The 8,930-nt window shown below is 44.9% G+C and overlaps 1 protein-coding gene across 2 annotated transcripts in view; it reads left to right on the top strand.

Moving 5' to 3' along the window:
• The window catches only part of RAI2 (retinoic acid induced 2), a 60,319-nt gene that overhangs the window by 382 nt on the left and 51,007 nt on the right, over positions 1-8,930 (top strand). The gene's annotated exons all lie outside the window — the stretch shown is intronic.

The following is an 8,930-nucleotide window of genomic DNA, read 5'->3' as shown; positions in this document are numbered from 1 at the left end:
TTGGGGCACGACGGATGGATGGAGAAAGGGATGGGGCACGGAGGAAGAAGGTGGCTTTGGAAGAGCGAATTGTCACCCACCCCGTGGCACGCAGTCAGCCTCGTTTTCTGCCTGCCAAACTTTTATGAATATTCCTTTTGTGGCATGAGGAAGCTTAATAAATTCAGCCCAGTTTTCCAGGGAAAAGCAACCCGGCTTTAACAATGGTTTGAGAACTTAATCAATGAGAAAGGCAGGAGGAGGAGGAGGCGCGATACCATATCGGGGATGTGGCTGCTTCTAGCAGTCAGGTGGGGGAGAGGTGGGCAGGGCAGGGCGCAGCGCCGGGATGGCCGCGTTCCGGGAACTGTCCGTAGCTCTTACCAGTGCCCGCGGGAGCCACCCTCCGTCGCGCCCCCACCTCACCGTCTGCCCAGAACTCGGCGACGGTGCTTGAGGGGCGGCTCGCGGCAGTGCGTGGGCCGGCCCCCCTCATCTGGCGTTTTTAAGGATGTGTAAATATTTTGCTGAGGATAAGTGACATCAACAGAATGATATTCCGCAGAGCCCGGGTGTACAGCGATGATAAATAGATACGACCAAACAAAGTTTTGATAACCGCGGATTCTCATGGCTCGCTCTGCTTCATTTGGGTCTTTGTTTTTGTTGGTTTAACATTCTCTCTCATCCTCTGGTGCGATCCCTTTATTTAGCTGATTCTTGGAAGCTTCTCTCTAGAACCAAGAGAAAAGCAGCCAGCAGGGAGAAAGCAATTCTTAGCTTTGCGTGCACAGGGCAAGGTTTGCTGTGCTTTTCCCTGAGGATCTTTCCCACCGTTTTCTAGATGTCTCTCTTCCTCCTTTTGAGTCATCAGAATCGTTTGTTGATTGACCGAGAGACTTGCGATAACTTCGAAAATGTGTAGTGATGTGCCTTTGTTACAGTAGAGGGGTCGCAGTGTGGGAGGAGGATAGCGGGGAGGCTAGTGAGTGGGAGCTGCTCACCAGAGCAGCATAATGCCCCCACCCACTGTTTTGTCCTTTCCTTTTTCTTCTCAAAGGGGAGCATGGGAAGCTGTGCCACTTTCAGAAGCCAGCGGTGGATTGGAAGGCACAGATTTATAAGCCCGGTGGCATCCCAATTTCTCTGCCCCTTAGAAGCCCAGAGAGGCCACCCACCCACCCTGCACCACCCCCACACACAGTATCCCTCCAATGGACACTTGCACCTCATCCTGACAGATGCCCACTAGAGGCATCGGAATGGCAGTTGGGTACAGTGAGCCAAGCCAGACTGGAACTTGGGGCACTGGCCGCTTTGACACCAGCACCAATCAGCTGCCCAGGTCGGGGTCCTTTATGATGTAAAGACACCCCAGACCTCCAGCGGTGAGGGTCCGCCCAGGAAAACCTGCCCATCTCTGAATTAAAAGAGAAAACAGCTTTCCAGGTGATGCCAGTTGCCCAGTGTAAGAACTTGGTTGGTGGGCAGTTGGGTAAGAAATGTAAAATAAAGTCTTGTAGCTAGAAAACAGCCTCTGAGAGAGGATCTCTGAAAGGCAAGAAAGAAAAAGAAAAGGATGGGAGGCGTGTGACCAAGGTGTTGCTGGGAGTGCTATAGCACCCGGAAACAGATACTGCACTAGTGACAATGGCCAGAAAACTGGATAGGACTGGCCTCCCGCAATCCATTGGACCCAGCATGGACGTATTCTGGATGGGAAGATGGTTACACACAGTGTGCTTTGAATCTCCGGTCAGAAAATACCAAGTGTTTGTTCCCTGGCTCCTTCCCTAACCTTAGATTTGGAGGAGAGTAGTGGAGTGAAATAAATTGGTAAAGAAATTAACATTTGTTGTTGCCCTCTGTCTGCCAAACACTTCACATGTGGGAAACCACGATGTGATGGAGGCATTATTTTACAGATAAAAAATCAGAGACTTGGAGAAATTTCCAGTCGCATGTCTGATCCAGACTTTAGTGGTTATGATTTAAAGGGGCAGCAGGTCCCTCTACCCCTCCTCCAAGCTTCATTTATTTCTCCCAAAGGCCAGAGTCCTCAGCCTCCACCCATTCACAAAATATTATGCCTGGGGGTGTGTGTGGAGGAAGCCTACCAGTGACAAAGCCAGTTACCCAGGGTACACGCTTATGTGCCAAGTAGATTAAGGCCCTAAATAGTCCCTAATTACTTCAGGTGGAAAGACTATGTATGCCTTTTCATTGTGAAATACCCAACACCCAACTGTTGCTTAATAAATGAGAGTTGTGACTAAATGATGGAGCTGGTGGAGTGAATGGTGGTGGGGAAGGAGCTGTAAGTCATTGTCAAGGGAGACCCAGCAGGGAGAAATCTAGAGATATGTATCTTTGGTTTGGGACTTTGTTTGGGGAACTGGTATCATGCTCCAGTTCTAGCCTGGGGCAGTTCCAAGTTGACAAGTCCATGTGAGATATGGAAATAGCATTCTCATCCTGTGAATGAGGAAACAGGCTGAAACAGGATAAGTAAATTGCCTGAGGCCCATAGTGGGACCAAAGTGTGGGTAAGGCATTTCTGACTCTTAACTGACTCAGCTAGATAAACTCTAAATAGAAATGAGATGGGCTCTTGTTATGCAAATGCATTGTCAAAGCTAGTCCTTTAACCTCCTTCCAACCAGATGGCAGCCTTAACCCCCTAGAAATTCTGGAGTCACTGGGAGAGCAAGAATTTGAATCTATATATGAGGTGTTTTTTACTCTGCCTCCCTGATCAGAATCTGAGGGGGATCTCAGAGATTGAGGCTCTCGTGGCGGGAGGTAGGGGGGGTGGGGTGGGGGCGGGTGGCTAATTGCATTCTCCCCTGCACAGAATCCTGTGCGGGATTCTGAATTAAGCTTGATTTGGGGATCAGGGTGACATCTTTGCTGTAGAGTCGGCAGCTCTTGTCTTTGGAGAATGCCTCTGATTATCACTTTTCTCTCCCACCTGATTGTCTGCCCAGACACCCATCATCTCATTCTTTTCATACTCAAAGCATTTCCTTTGTGTCTCACAATTTTTGATAAGCTCTTAGAATCTACCACTCTCTTGTGTTTTGATGGCCACTGATGTGGAGGTGATTTTGGTAGCCACATTAGTACTTCTGTATTTCGCACATGACCGTCCTCTCTCCAGCCAAGAACACACATGCAAACACAGACACAGGCGCACGTAATTTGATCGTGTTTCTGTATCTGCTTCACCAAATTAGATTGCAAATCCAGAAGTGTTATTGAAAGAACATACACGACTTTGGTGATCTTCTGTGCCATCCCCTGCTTTAAACAGATCAGAAGAGCTAAGATGGAGGCGGCTCAACCAGCAGATTCCTTGAGTAATGATTATACTCGCTATGCAGGCATGGGCCCTGGGCCTTTCTTAAAAGCCCATTTTAATCACTTTAGAGGTAGGGCCGGGGGCTCCTAGAACATCCCAGTCCTTGCAGTTCCCATTTCTGTTGTAATTCTTAGCTCCAATAACTCTATAGCCTGTCCTGATCTCACCTGTCACTCTTTCCCACAGTTGGTTTGATCTTTCTTTCAGCACAGTACTGTGTAATCAAACATTCTACAATGATGGAAATGTTCTGTATTTGCACCATCTCATACAGTAGCCACTAGTGTGGCTATTGAGCAGTTGAAAGGTGGCTAGTCCAAAGTAGGATGCGCTGTAAGGATAATATATGCACAGGATTTCTATGATTTAATACAAAAAAAGGATGCAAAATAGCTCATTAATAATTTCTATATCAATTACATGGTAAAATGATAATATTTTGAATATATTGGTTAAATAAGCTATAGTATTAAGTTTAATGTCACCTGAAAGGATCTTTTTAATGTGCCTGCTAGAAACTTTAAAATTACGTATATATTTCTATTAGCACTGCATCAGAGCAGATTAACTACCAACCTGTGCCTTCAGCCTTGCAGCACCTCCAGATGTTTTGGGGGGCATAAACGCTCTCCATCCCCATGGCAGTTAGAAGACATGGGGTTGACTCAGTAGCCACAACAGCCTGTCATTAGGTGACTTAGATTTTTGGTAGCTAAGGCATCATTTTTTTTTGGCAGGGGGTGGGTGGGGTTCCCATCCAGTCTACCCATGAGCATGTTTGCTCAGTCAAGTTTTGTTAGAAGGTGGGCTCCTAAAACTTAATGGAGACGAGAGAGCAAGGTGGGTAGGCAGGGCTGGCTAGAACAAAATGGCCCCTTTCTTTTCCTTTCTCGTGTCCCCCACCCCCAGACTGGTGTCCTTATCCATTGGAGAGCTGTCTCCTGCCTGAGCAGCTGGTTTCCTTGACATCTGCTCTACTAATATCCTTCCTGGGGATTTGTGCTTGGAGTATAGTGTCCCAAGTAGACACTCTAATACTGAGAGTGGGTTATTTGGGGCTGGGGCCAATCTTAAAGAAGTGAAAGGAGAAAAGGGGACGTACATAGTTATTTCCTGACAGGTTGATGAAAACAAGAGCAAAGAAATAAATACAGTTTCTGCGAGAGAGACAGAATAAATGCAAGGAAGCCCGATTTCACACACGTGGTGCCAAAGATGAGAAAACCTGACCAAGGGACAGTTCAGGGGGGTCGGGGGAGGATCGGAGAGGCAATGTGGTCTCCCCAGGCCCTTCCCTGGGCGCTGGGCATGGCCCAAGTAGACAGAAAGAGCTGGAATAATGAACTTGGGGCTGCAGTGATTTATAGGTCAGGCGCCTGTGGCTCTGGCTCCTGAGGGGGCTGCCCCCACAGGGGACCCTTGGCTGACCTCCTTGAGCTCCTCGGAAGGAGCTGGTTTTGTTTCCCAAGGCAGAAGCAGACTGTTTACTGGAGCACAGGAAGAATCCGACATTCTGGCGAAAAATAATTCATTAACAGCCAGGGTATTACCAGTTCTCTGGAAAAGCTCCTCCAGCTGCACTGTAGCAACTGTTCTTTTTCAGCAGCAGAATTAGGCCTCGCTGGCAGCCAAGACTGGGTGTGGTTGGGCGTTTTTGTTGTTGTTGTTGTTATTTTTGCCTTTGTGTGTATGGCCACTTCTGCCATATAATTGAGAGAATGGAACAGTGGCCTGGAAGGGTCGAAATGATATAGCTGTCAGCGATTCCTTCCTTCATAGTTTAAGCCTGGAAGCTCTAGATTGACTCTAGGAACACACATTTTTCCTGACCAAAGCCCACCCCCATGCTGGGGGCCCTGCAGAGTCACACAGAATGTTCTAGAACTAAAGGAATTTTAGAGAATCTCAACACCTGTTCATAAGACCCTCTGGAAATAACTGGCTGAAAGACTCCCTCCCACCCCCACCCCACCACACCAGGCAGAAGTCCTGTCTTGGCTGTGTGGATTCTTTGCTTACTATTAATTGGCACAGTGGGGCCAAAGTATGTGATTCATCATCCCAGTTTTGAGGGCATTTGGAGAGCCGGGCAGGCATAACCAAGAGAATGGGCTGCATTGAATCTACAGTAAATAAAATAGAATGGTTCAGGAAGCTTTTTATGCTCTGGAAAAATCTGCTTTAAAAAAAGGTTTTTGTCTGCTTGTTTGTGTTTTAATGCCTCATGCTCAGAAATGTGTACCCAGCTAGTAAAAAATGGGAAAGAATGTCATTTCCTTATTTTAGTTTTTTTTTTTAAACTCTAATTGCAGGTTAAGTAAGACGTAATGTATTGATTTAGGTTTTGTATGGAATATAACTAGATAATCTTTTTATTTTATGAGATATTAATTTTCATCCATTTAGAGTGGTGAAATATGCATTTAAAATGTACCATACCTACCTCCATCATGATGGCAGTATTTCTTTAATGTTCCTAGATTCAGATTGAGATCCTATTCCCTTTATTTTGAAAGGAATAAATATGTCCTTAGGTGACATATATGTAAACCAACCTTAGATTTCAAAGGCAGTGGGATCTTCTCTCTTTGATATGGACAGGTGCTCAGTGCAGCACCTTTTTTTTAAGGCAGGCAATTGATAAGTCTTTGATGACTGCCAACGATAAGAATATCAAAGGCCAAGCATACTTGGCTTTATCTAGAGCACATTTTCTCCACCTTGGCCCTGATGACATTTTAGGCCAGATCTTTATTGTGGAGGAGCTGTCCTCTGCATTCACTGTAGGAGGTTCAGCAGCATCCCTTGCCCCCACCCACTAGATGTCAGTAGCATCACCCCCCACCGTAGTCGTAACAACCAAAAATGTCTCCAGACCTTGCCAGATGTCCCTTCTGGGACAATATCTCTCCTGGATGAGAAGCACTGGTTTAGACCAAGATTTAATAAGTAAGTTGCAGTTTTTGGAAAATTCAATTTGAAATAATAAAAGAGAGTTTCACCCTCTGACTATTAAAAATACAATTTATGGGGGTGATTAATTAGCATTTGGAAGTGGGTCCTGTACCTGACTAATTCTAAGGTTGATGGAAGGGTCTGTAAGATTGTATAAACACAAAGGTTTTTTTTTTGTTTGTTTTTTTTTTTAAGGCAGGCAATTGATAAGTCATAGGTAATTGGGGGGAGGGGCAGCACATTGTAGTAACATGGGCTTCTCTGGCTTTTCATAGAGAGAACAAGTTTATTCCTCCTCAATTTCTTTTTTATATGCACCTGATTCTAGGCATGCCTTCAGAGCTACCAGTCATCTTCCTCCACCCCTGCCTTCTCCCCACTGTTATTTCTCCTGTAGCATCTTAAACCTGAGCCAATTAATTTAGCCCCTCAGTATACTTGAGAGAGCTCTGCTTGTAACACTGGAATAGACTCATTTCAGCTTGCGGCAGCCATCTATCCACCACTAATTTCAGTACTGTTCAGAGAGAGTCAATGGTCGCTAAATGGAGCATTTTTCAAAATTATTGGAACTTCAAATTCAGGTGGTTTTTACTACCCCTCCCAATGTTTGTCCCTCTTAACACACATTTGTTTTCCTTGAAACGATTCTCCTTGGGAAAGAGAGTCAGCAGGGCTCCCTCAGGCACTTCACACCTTGTAATGCCTGCACTCAGCAGCAACAGATGAAATGCTGCGGGCCAAGCCCTCAGCCATCATCTTGCTGATGGTCCCTTGAAAGGCTAGGGAGGAGGGGCACGCATTCACCGGGAGGTAAACCCTGCCCTGTCCATGCATAAAAATAGGATGGGCACTTGGAGAATTGAATGAGATGGGCAGTTAGGGGTGCTCGATTGTATGGACAGGTGCTCAGTGGGGGCCCCTTCATTTTGCAATCATCCAAGGTAGGTGGACCTTTTTTCCAAAGGGTACCTGAATGAGTTTGGAATGTTGTTTGTAGAGGAATTCCTTTTCAAGCTTAGCCAGTTAGGAAAGATGGCAAGGCGAGTGTGTAGGGGATTGCCAAGCCAGCAAGAGATCTTCATTGGTGAGTTCTAGCCCGGCTTGAGGAGTAATTTGACTCTTTTTTACCCTCATGAAGGAAGAGGCAATGAGCTGGCAGAATTCCACAACGTGATGGGTCTGGGCAGATAAAAAATTGATTTGCTGCAAGTGACACTTGGTCATTCTAAGTTGCCAGCCCCCTTGCAGGCAGGAATTTGGGTGATGGTTGCAACATTGGGAGAGGAAACAGGATCATAATTCTGAGCTTTGGAGGCCAGTTTCGTGGTGCAGAGGCCACTGGGGCCACTGCTTTGTGCTGCAGAAGCAAACAGACAGGTCCGCGTGGTATGTTGTTCCTCAAAATAATGGCAATGGAAATGGCTGTGAAAAACATTTAGACCTCTGTCATAAAAATGCAAACAGTCTTCCTGCTATAGGGAAAAGCTAAATAAACTCTATTGCAGCTGTATTAAATAGAAACAGATTTGAAAATCGGGTGTTTTTCCCTGAGACACTTATTTATAGCAGGTTGGGCAAAGGCTGCCACTATCTTTCGCGACTCCGGAAGTGTTTTCCAGATGGTCCTTGCTGTTTTTCTCTTTATTAAGCTTAGCTGAACACGGCCTCGCTTGGAAAGGTTCATAGAAACGGGTGTTATTTTTTTTCAGATTACAATGGCCATTGATTGGCTAACAAATCAATGAATGGGAATGCATTGAGCCTGCGCTGATGAATTTCCTTTTGCATTTTAGAAATAAGAAAAATGTCAAGGGAAGCTCAAAATAGGGGTGCTCTTTCTTCGACTATATACACCAAAGCTTTAAAAACCATACAGGGTACATTTTCTATTAATTTACATTTACTTTTTTTTTCTAAAACAATGCCCTCCTCTTTGCTAAAACTCTGCAATATTACTGTCTCCTTTCCAACATCTAAACAATGTCCAGATATATTTCAGATTGAGCAATTAGCCCTGGCTGCAATTTCCTTTTATGAAAAAAATTACTAACCTACTAGACTAAATATGAAATTATCGAATGTGAAAATATCAATATGAGACCATTTGTTCTAGGATCCTCTGTGGCTTATCGCTTACATTTTAAGAGGGCCAGAAAAGACTGCCTTTCCCTGTTGGATACCTCCATGCCAGAAACCTCAAGCTTTGTTTTTGCTCTTAGGAGCTAGGCAGCAGGATTTGGGGTCATCAGTGCTGATTCTGACAGCCCGAACCACGCAGGGAACCATTTTGGAATGTCACATAAACCAGTGGTCTCCACAGAACAGGCTTGTGGGCCATTGCCTGCATGGGACACAATTTCTACCCATTCACAGTGAAATGGAAGAAAAGTGAAAATATAGTGAGTTTCTTTTTTTTTAAAGTTAACCTTTTCCGTTTTACAGAACTGCCCTTTATTTAAAAATGGCCTTTCCCATTCAGCGTTAAAGTTTCTTCTATGAATAATCAAGATAGTACATGGCATTTGTAGCGTAGCATCTTTTTTTTTTTTTTTTGTGACAAAGTCAGAAGTTGTCCAAATCCTGTTGGAGCCTCCATTTTTAAAAAATGTTACTCATCCAGAACATTAGAAAG

This window comes from Pteropus vampyrus, unplaced genomic scaffold (genome assembly GCF_000151845.1).
Source record: "Pteropus vampyrus isolate Shadow unplaced genomic scaffold, Pvam_2.0 Scaffold81, whole genome shotgun sequence".
Classification (NCBI taxonomy): Eukaryota; Metazoa; Chordata; class Mammalia; order Chiroptera; family Pteropodidae; genus Pteropus; species Pteropus vampyrus.
The sequence above is the reverse complement of the archived record's forward strand: the minus strand, read 5'-3'. Positions and strand labels throughout refer to the sequence as shown.